Source organism: Salmo trutta, chromosome 13 (assembly GCF_901001165.1).
Source record: "Salmo trutta chromosome 13, fSalTru1.1, whole genome shotgun sequence".
Lineage (NCBI taxonomy): Eukaryota > Metazoa > Chordata > Actinopteri > Salmoniformes > Salmonidae > Salmo > Salmo trutta.
The window spans coordinates 42,979,874-42,988,748 of record NC_042969.1 but is presented as its reverse complement, the minus strand read 5'-3'; positions in this window follow the sequence as shown (position 1 = coordinate 42,988,748).

Here is an 8,875-nt window from a genome sequence, read left to right as displayed (position 1 = left end):
GACACCTGATGTTACTGAGGCACCTGATGTTACTGAGGCACCTGATGTTACTGAGACACCTGATGTTACTGAGCCACGTGATGTTACTGAGACACCTGATGTTACTGAGAAACCTGATGTTGCTCAGACACCTGATGTTACTGATATTACTGAGGCACCTGATGTTACTGAGACACCTGATATTACTGAGAAACCTGATGTTACTGAGACACCTGATGTTGCTGAGACACCTGATGTTATTGATGTTACTGAGACAACTGATGTTACTGAAACACCTGATGTTACTGAGACACTTGATGTTACTGAGACACCTGATATTACTGAGAAACCTGATGTTACTGAGACACCTGATGTTACTGAGACACTTGATGTTACTGAGACACCTGATGTTATTGAGACACCAGATGTTACTGAGACACCTGATGTTACTGAGCCACCTAATGTTACTGAGCCACCGGATATTACTGAGACACCTGATGTTGCTGAGACACCATATGTTACTGATGTTACTGAGACACCTGATGTTACTGAGACACCTGATGTTACTGAGACACCTGATGTTACTGATGTTACTGAGACACCTGATGTTACTGATGTTACTGAGACACCTGATGTTACTGATGTTACTGATACACCTGATTTTACTGAGACACCTGATGTTACTGAGACACCTGATGTTACGGAGACACCTGATGTCACTGAGACACCTGATGTTGCTGATGTTACTGAGACACCTGATGCTACTGAGACACCTGATGTTACTGATGTTACTGAGACACCTCATGTTACTGAGACACTTGATGTTACTGAGACACCTGATGTTACTGAGACACCTGATGTTGCTGAGACACCTGATGTTACTGAGACACCTGATGTTACTGAGGAACCTGATGTTACTGAGACACCTGATGTTACTGAGACACCTGATGTTACTGAGACACCTGATGTTACTGAGACACCTGATGTTGCTGAGACACCTGATGTTACTGAGACACCTGATGTTACTGAGGCACCTGATGTTACTGAGGCACCTGGTGTTACTGAGACACCTGATGTTACTGAGCCACCTGATGTTACTGAGACACCTGATGTTACTGAGAAACCTGATGTTGCTCAGACACCTGATGTTACTGATGTTACTGAGGCACCTGATGTTACTGAGACACCTGATGTTATTGAGACACCAGATGTTACTGAGACACCTGATGTTACTGAGCCACCTAATGTTACTGAGACACCGGATATTACTGAGACACCTGATGTTACTGAGACACCTGATGTTACTGATACACCTGATGTTATTGAGACACCAGATGTTACTGAGACACCTGATGTTACTGAGCCACCTAATGTTACTGAGACACCGGATATTACTGAGACACCTGATGTTACTGAGACACCTGATGTTACTGATACACCTGATGTTACTGATGTTACTGAGACACCTGATGTTACTGATGTTACTGAGACACCTGATGTTACTGATGTTACTGAGACACCCGATGTTACTGAGACACTTGATGTTACTGAGACACCTGATGTTATTGAGACACCAGATGTTACTGAGACACCTGATGTTACTGAGCCACCTAATGTTACTGAGACACCGGATATTACTGAGACACCTGATGTTACTGAGACACCTGATGTTACTGATACACCTGATGTTACTGATGTTACTGAGACACCTGATGTTACTGATGTTACTGAGACACCTGATGTTACTGATGTTACTGATACACCTGATTTTACTGAGACACCTGATGTTACTGAGACACCTGATGTTACGGAGACACCTGATGTCACTGAGACACCTGATGTTGCTGATGTTACTGAGACACCTAATGCTACTGAGACACCTGATGTTACTGATGTTACTGAGACACCTCATGTTACTGAGACACTTGATGTTACTGAGACACCTGATGTTACTGAGACACCTGATGTTGCTGAGACACCTGATGTTACTGAGACACCTGATGTTACTGAGACACCTGATGTTACTGAGACACCTGATGTTACTGAGACACCTGATGTTACTGAGACACCTGATGTTGCTGATGTTACTGAGACACCTGATGTTACTGAGACACCTGATGTTACTGAGACACCTCATGTTACTGAGACACTTGATGTTACTGAGACACCTGATGTTGATGAGACACCTGATGTTACTGATGTTACTGAGACACCTGCTGTTATTCAGACACCTGATGTTGCTGAGACACCTGATGTTACTGATGTTGCTGAGACACCTGATGTTACTGATGTTACTGAGACACCTGATGTTACTGAGACACCTGATGTTACTGAGACACCTGATGTTACTGAGACACCTGATGTTACTGATGTTACTGAGACACCTGATGTTACTGAGACAACTGATGTTACTGATGTTACTGATACACCTGATGTTACTGAGACACCTGATGTTACTGAGACACCTGATATTGATGAGACACCTGATGTTGCTGAGACACCTGATGTTACTGATGTTGCTGAGACACCTGATGTTGCTGATGTTACTGAGACACCTGATGTTAAAGAGACACCTGATGTTACTGATGTTACTAAGATAACTGATGTTACTGATGTTACTTAGACACCTGATGTTACTGATGTTACTGAGACACCTCATGTTACTGAGACACTTGATGTTACTGAGACACCTGATGTTGATGAGACACCTGATGTTACTGATGTTACTGAGACACCTGCTGTTACTGAGACACCTGATGTTACTGAGACACTTGATGTTACTGAGACACCTGATGTTACTGAGCCACCTAATGTTACTGAGACACCGGATATTACTGAGACACCTGATGTTACTGAGACACCTGATGTTACTGATACACCTGATGTTACTGATGTTACTGAGACACCTGATGTTACTGATGTTACTGAGACACCTGATGTTACTGATGTTACTGAGACACCCGATGTTACTGAGACACTTGATGTTACTGAGACACCTGATGTTATTGAGACACCAGATGTTACTGAGACACCTGATGTTACTGAGCCACCTAATGTTACTGAGACACCGGATATTACTGAGACACCTGATGTTACTGAGACACCTGATGTTACTGATACACCTGATGTTACTGATGTTACTGAGACACCTGATGTTACTGATGTTACTGAGACACCTGATGTTACTGATGTTACTGATACACCTGATTTTACTGAGACACCTGATGTTACTGAGACACCTGATGTTACGGAGACACCTGATGTCACTGAGACACCTGATGTTGCTGATGTTACTGAGACACCTGATGCTACTGAGACACCTGATGTTACTGATGTTACTGAGACACCTCATGTTACTGAGACACTTGATGTTACTGAGACAACTGATGTTACTGAGACACCTGATGTTGCTGAGACACCTGATGTTACTGAGACACCTGATGTTACTGAGACACCTGATGTTACTGAGACACCTGATGTTACTGAGACACCTGATGTTACTGAGACACCTGATGTTGCTGATGTTACTGAGACACCTGATGTTACTGAGACACCTGATGTTACTGAGACACCTCATGTTACTGAGACACTTGATGTTACTGAGACACCTGATGTTGATGAGACACCTGATGTTACTGATGTTACTGAGACACCTGCTGTTATTCAGACACCTGATGTTGCTGAGACACCTGATGTTACTGATGTTGCTGAGACACCTGATGTTACTGATGTTACTGAGACACCTGATGTTACTGAGACACCTGATGTTACTGAGACACCTGATGTTACTGAGATACCTGATGTTACTGATGTTACTGAGACACCTGATGTTACTGAGACAACTGATGTTACTGATGTTACTGATACACCTGATGTTACTGAGACACCTGATGTTACTGAGACACCTGATATTGATGAGACACCTGATGTTGCTGAGACACCTGATGTTACTGATGTTGCTGAGACACCTGATGTTGCTGATGTTACTGAGACACCTGATGTTAAAGAGACACCTGATGTTACTGATGTTACTGAGACACCTGATGTTACTGATGTTACTTAGACACCTGATGTTACTGATGTTACTGAGACACCTCATGTTACTGAGACACTTGATGTTACTGAGACACCTGATGTTGATGAGACACCTGATGTTACTGATGTTACTGAGACACCTGCTGTTACTGAGACACCTGATGTTACTGAGACACTTGATGTTACTGAGACACCTGATGTTGATGAGACACCTGATGTTACTGATGTTACTGAGACACCTGCTGTTACTGAGACACCTGATGTTGCTGAGACACCTGATGTTACTGATGTTGCTGAGACACCTGATGTTACTGATGTTACTGAGACACCTGATGTTACTGAGACACCTGATGTTACTGAGACACCTGATGTTACTGATGTTACTGAGACACCTGATGTTACTGATGTTACTGAGACACCTGATGTTACTGATGTTACTGATACACCTGATGTTACTGAGACACCTGATGTTACTGAGAAACCTAATGTTACTCAGACACCTGATGTCACTGTGACACCTGATGTTGCTGATGTTACTGAGACACATGATGTTACTGAGACACCTGATGTTACTGATGTTACTGAGACACCTGATGTTACAGATGTTACTGAGAAATCTAATGTTACTGATGTTACTGAGACACCCGATGTTACTGAGACACCTGATGTTACTGAGACACCTGATGTTGCTGAGACACCTGATGTTACTGATGTTACTGAGACACCTGCTGTTACTGAGACACCTGATGTTGCTGAGACACCTGATGTTACTGATGTTGCTGAGACACCTGATGTTACTGATGTTACTGAGACACCTGATGTTACTGAGACACCTGATGTTACTGATGTTTCTGAGGAACCTGATGTTACTGAGACACCTGATGTTGCTGAGACACCTGATGTTGCTGAGACACCTGATGTTACTGAGAAACCTGATGCTACTGAGACACCTGATGTTACTGAGACACCTGATGTTGCTGAGACACCTGATGGTACTGAGACACCTGATGTTACTGAGACACCTGATGTTGCTGAGACACCTGATGTTACTGAGACACCTGATGTTACTGATGTTACTGAGACACCTGATGTTACTGAGACACCTGATGTTACTGATGTTACTGAGACACCTGATGTTACTGATGTTACTGAGACACCTGATGTTACTGATGTTGCTGAGACACCTGATGTTACTGAGACACCTGATGTTACTGAGACACCTGATGTTGCTGAGACACCTGATGTTACTGATGTTGCTGAGACACCTGATGTTACTGAGACACCTGATGTTACTGAGACACCTTATGTTACTGAGACACCTGATGTTACTGATGTTACTGAGACACCTGATGTTACTGATGTACCTGAGACACCTGATGTTACTGATGTTACTGATACACCTGATGTTACTGAGACACCTGATGTTACTGAGACACCTGATGTTACGGAGACACCTGATGTCACTGAGACACCTGATGTTGCTGATGTTACTGAGACACCTGATGTTACTGAGACACCTGCTGTTACTGAGACACCTCATGTTACTGAGACACTTGATGTTACTGAGACACCTGATGTTGATGAGACACCTGATGTTACTGATGTTACTGAGACACCTGCTGTTACTGAGACACCTGATGTTGCTGAGACACCTGATGTTACTGATGTTGCTGAGACACCTGATGTTACTGATGTTACTGAGACACCTGATGTTACTGAGACACCTGATGTTACTGAGACATCTGATGTTACTGAGATACCTGATGTTACTGATGTTACTGAGACACCTGATGTTACTGATGTTACTGAAACAACTGATGTTACTGATGTTACTGATACACCTGATGTTACTGAGACACCTGATGTTACTGAGACACCTGATATTGATGAGACACCTGATGTTGCTGAGACACCTGATGTTACTGATGTTGCTGAGACACCTGATGTTGCTGATGTTACTGAGACACCTGATGTTAAAGAGACACCTGATGTTACTGATGTTACTGAGACAACTGATGTTACTGATGTTACTGATACACCTGATGTTACTGAGACACCTGATGTTACTGAGACACCTGATATTGATGAGACACCTGATGTTGCTGAGACACCTGATGTTACTGATGTTGCTGAGACACCTGATGTTACTGATGTTACTGAGACACCTCATGTTACTGAGACACTTGATGTTACTGAGACACCTGATGTTGATGAGACACCTGATGTTACTGATGTTACTGAGACACCTGCTGTTACTGAGACACCTGATGTTGCTGATACACCTGATGTTACTGATGTTGCTGAGACACCTGATGTTACTGATGTTACTGAGACACCTGATGTTACTGATGTTACTGAGACACCTGATGTTACTGATGTTACTGATACACCTGATGTTACTGAGACACCTGATGTCACTGTGACACCTGATGTTGCTGATGTTACTGAGACACATGATGTTACTGAGACACCTGATGTTACTGATGTTACTGAGACACCTGATGTTGCAGATGTTACTGAGACACCTAATGTTACTGATGTTACTGAGACACCCGATGTTACTGAGACACCTGCTGTTACTGAGACACCTGATGTTGCTGAGACACCTGATGTTACTGATGTTACTGAGACACCTGCTGTTACTGAGACACCTGATGTTGCTGAGACACCTGATGTTACTGATGTTGCTGAGACACCTGATGTTACTGATGTTACTGAGACACCTGATGTTACTGAGACACCTGATGTTACTGATGTTTCTGAGGAACCTGATGTTACTGAGACACCTGATGTTGCTGAGACACCTGATGTTGCTGAGACACCTGATGTTACTGAGAAACCTGATGCTACTGAGACACCTGATGTTACTGAGACACCTGATGTTGCTGAGACACCTGATGTTACTGAGACACCTGATGTTACTGAGACACCTGATGTTGCTGAGACACCTGATGTTACTGAGACACCTGATGTTACTGATGTTACTGAGACACCTGATGTTACTGAGACATCTGATGTTACTGATGTTACTGAGACACCTGATGTTACTGATGTTACTGAGACACCTGATGTTACTGAGACACCTGATGTTACTGAGACACCTGATGTTGCTGAGACACCTGATGTTACTGATGTTGCTGAGACACCTGATGTTACTGAGACACCTGATGTTACTGAGACACCTGCTGTTACTGAGACACCTGATGTTGCTGAGACACCTGATGTTACTGATGTTGCTGAGACACCTGATGTTACTGATGTTACTTAGACACTTGATGTTGCTGAGACACCTGATGTTACTGATGTTTCTGAGGAACCTGATGTTACTGAGACACCTGATGTTGCTGAGACACCTGATGTTGCTGAGACACCTGATGTTACTGAGACACCTGATGTTACTGAGACACCTGATGTTACTGAGACACCTGATGTTGCTGAGACACCTGATGTTACTGATGTTACTGAGACACCTGATGTTACTGAGACACCTGATGTTACTGAGACATCTGATGTTACTGAGATACCTGATGTTACTGATGTTCCTGAGACACCTGATGTTACTGATGTTACTGAGACAACTGATGTTACTGATGTTACTGATACACCTGATGTTACTGAGACACCTGATGTTACTGAGACACCTGATATTGATGAGACACCTGATGTTGCTGAGACACCTGATGTTACTGATGTTGCTGAGACACCTGATGTTGCTGATGTTACTGAGACACCTGATGTTAAAGAGACACCTGATGTTACTGATGTTACTAAGATAACTGATGTTACTGATGTTACTTAGACACCTGATGTTACTGATGTTACTGAGACACCTCATGTTACTGAGACACTTGATGTTACTGAGACACCTGATGTTGATGAGACACCTGATGTTACTGATGTTACTGAGACACCTGCTGTTACTGAGACACCTGATGTTGCTGAGACACCTGATGTTACTGATGTTGCTGAGACACCTGATGTTACTGATGTTACTGAGACACCTGATGTTACTGATGTTACTGAGACACCTGATGTTACTGATGTTACTGAGACACCTGATGTTACTGATGTTACTGATACACCTGATGTTACTGAGACACCTGATGTTACTGAGAAACCTAATGTTACTCAGACACCTGATGTCACTGTGACACCTGATGTTGCTGATGTTACTGAGACACATGATGTTACTGAGACACCTGATGTTACTGATGTTACTGAGACACCTGATGTTACTGATGTTACTGAGACACCTAATGTTACTGAGACACCTGATGTTGCTGAGACACCTGATGTTACTGATGTTACTGAGACACCTGCTGTTACTGAGACACCTGATGTTGCTGAGACACCTGATGTTACTGATGTTGCTGAGACACCTGATGTTACTGATGTTACTTAGACACTTGATGTTACTGAGACACCTGATGTTACTGATGTTTCTGAGGAACCTGATGTTACTGAGACACCTGATGTTGCTGAGACACCTGATGTTGCTGAGACACCTGATGTTACTGAGACACCTGATGTTACTGAGACACCTGATGTTACTGAGACACCTGATGTTGCTGAGACACCTGATGTTACTGATGTTACTGAGACACCTGCTGTTACTGAGACACCTGATGTTGCTGAGACACCTGATGTTACTGATGTTGCTGAGACACCTGATGTTACTGATGTTACTGAGACACCTGATGTTACTGAGACACCTGATGTTACTGATGTTTCTGAGGAACCTGATGTTACTGAGACACCTGATGTTGCTGAGACACCTGATGTTGCTGAGACACCTGATGTTACTGAGAAACCTGATGCTACTGAGACACCTGATGTTACTGAGACACCTGATGTTGCTGAG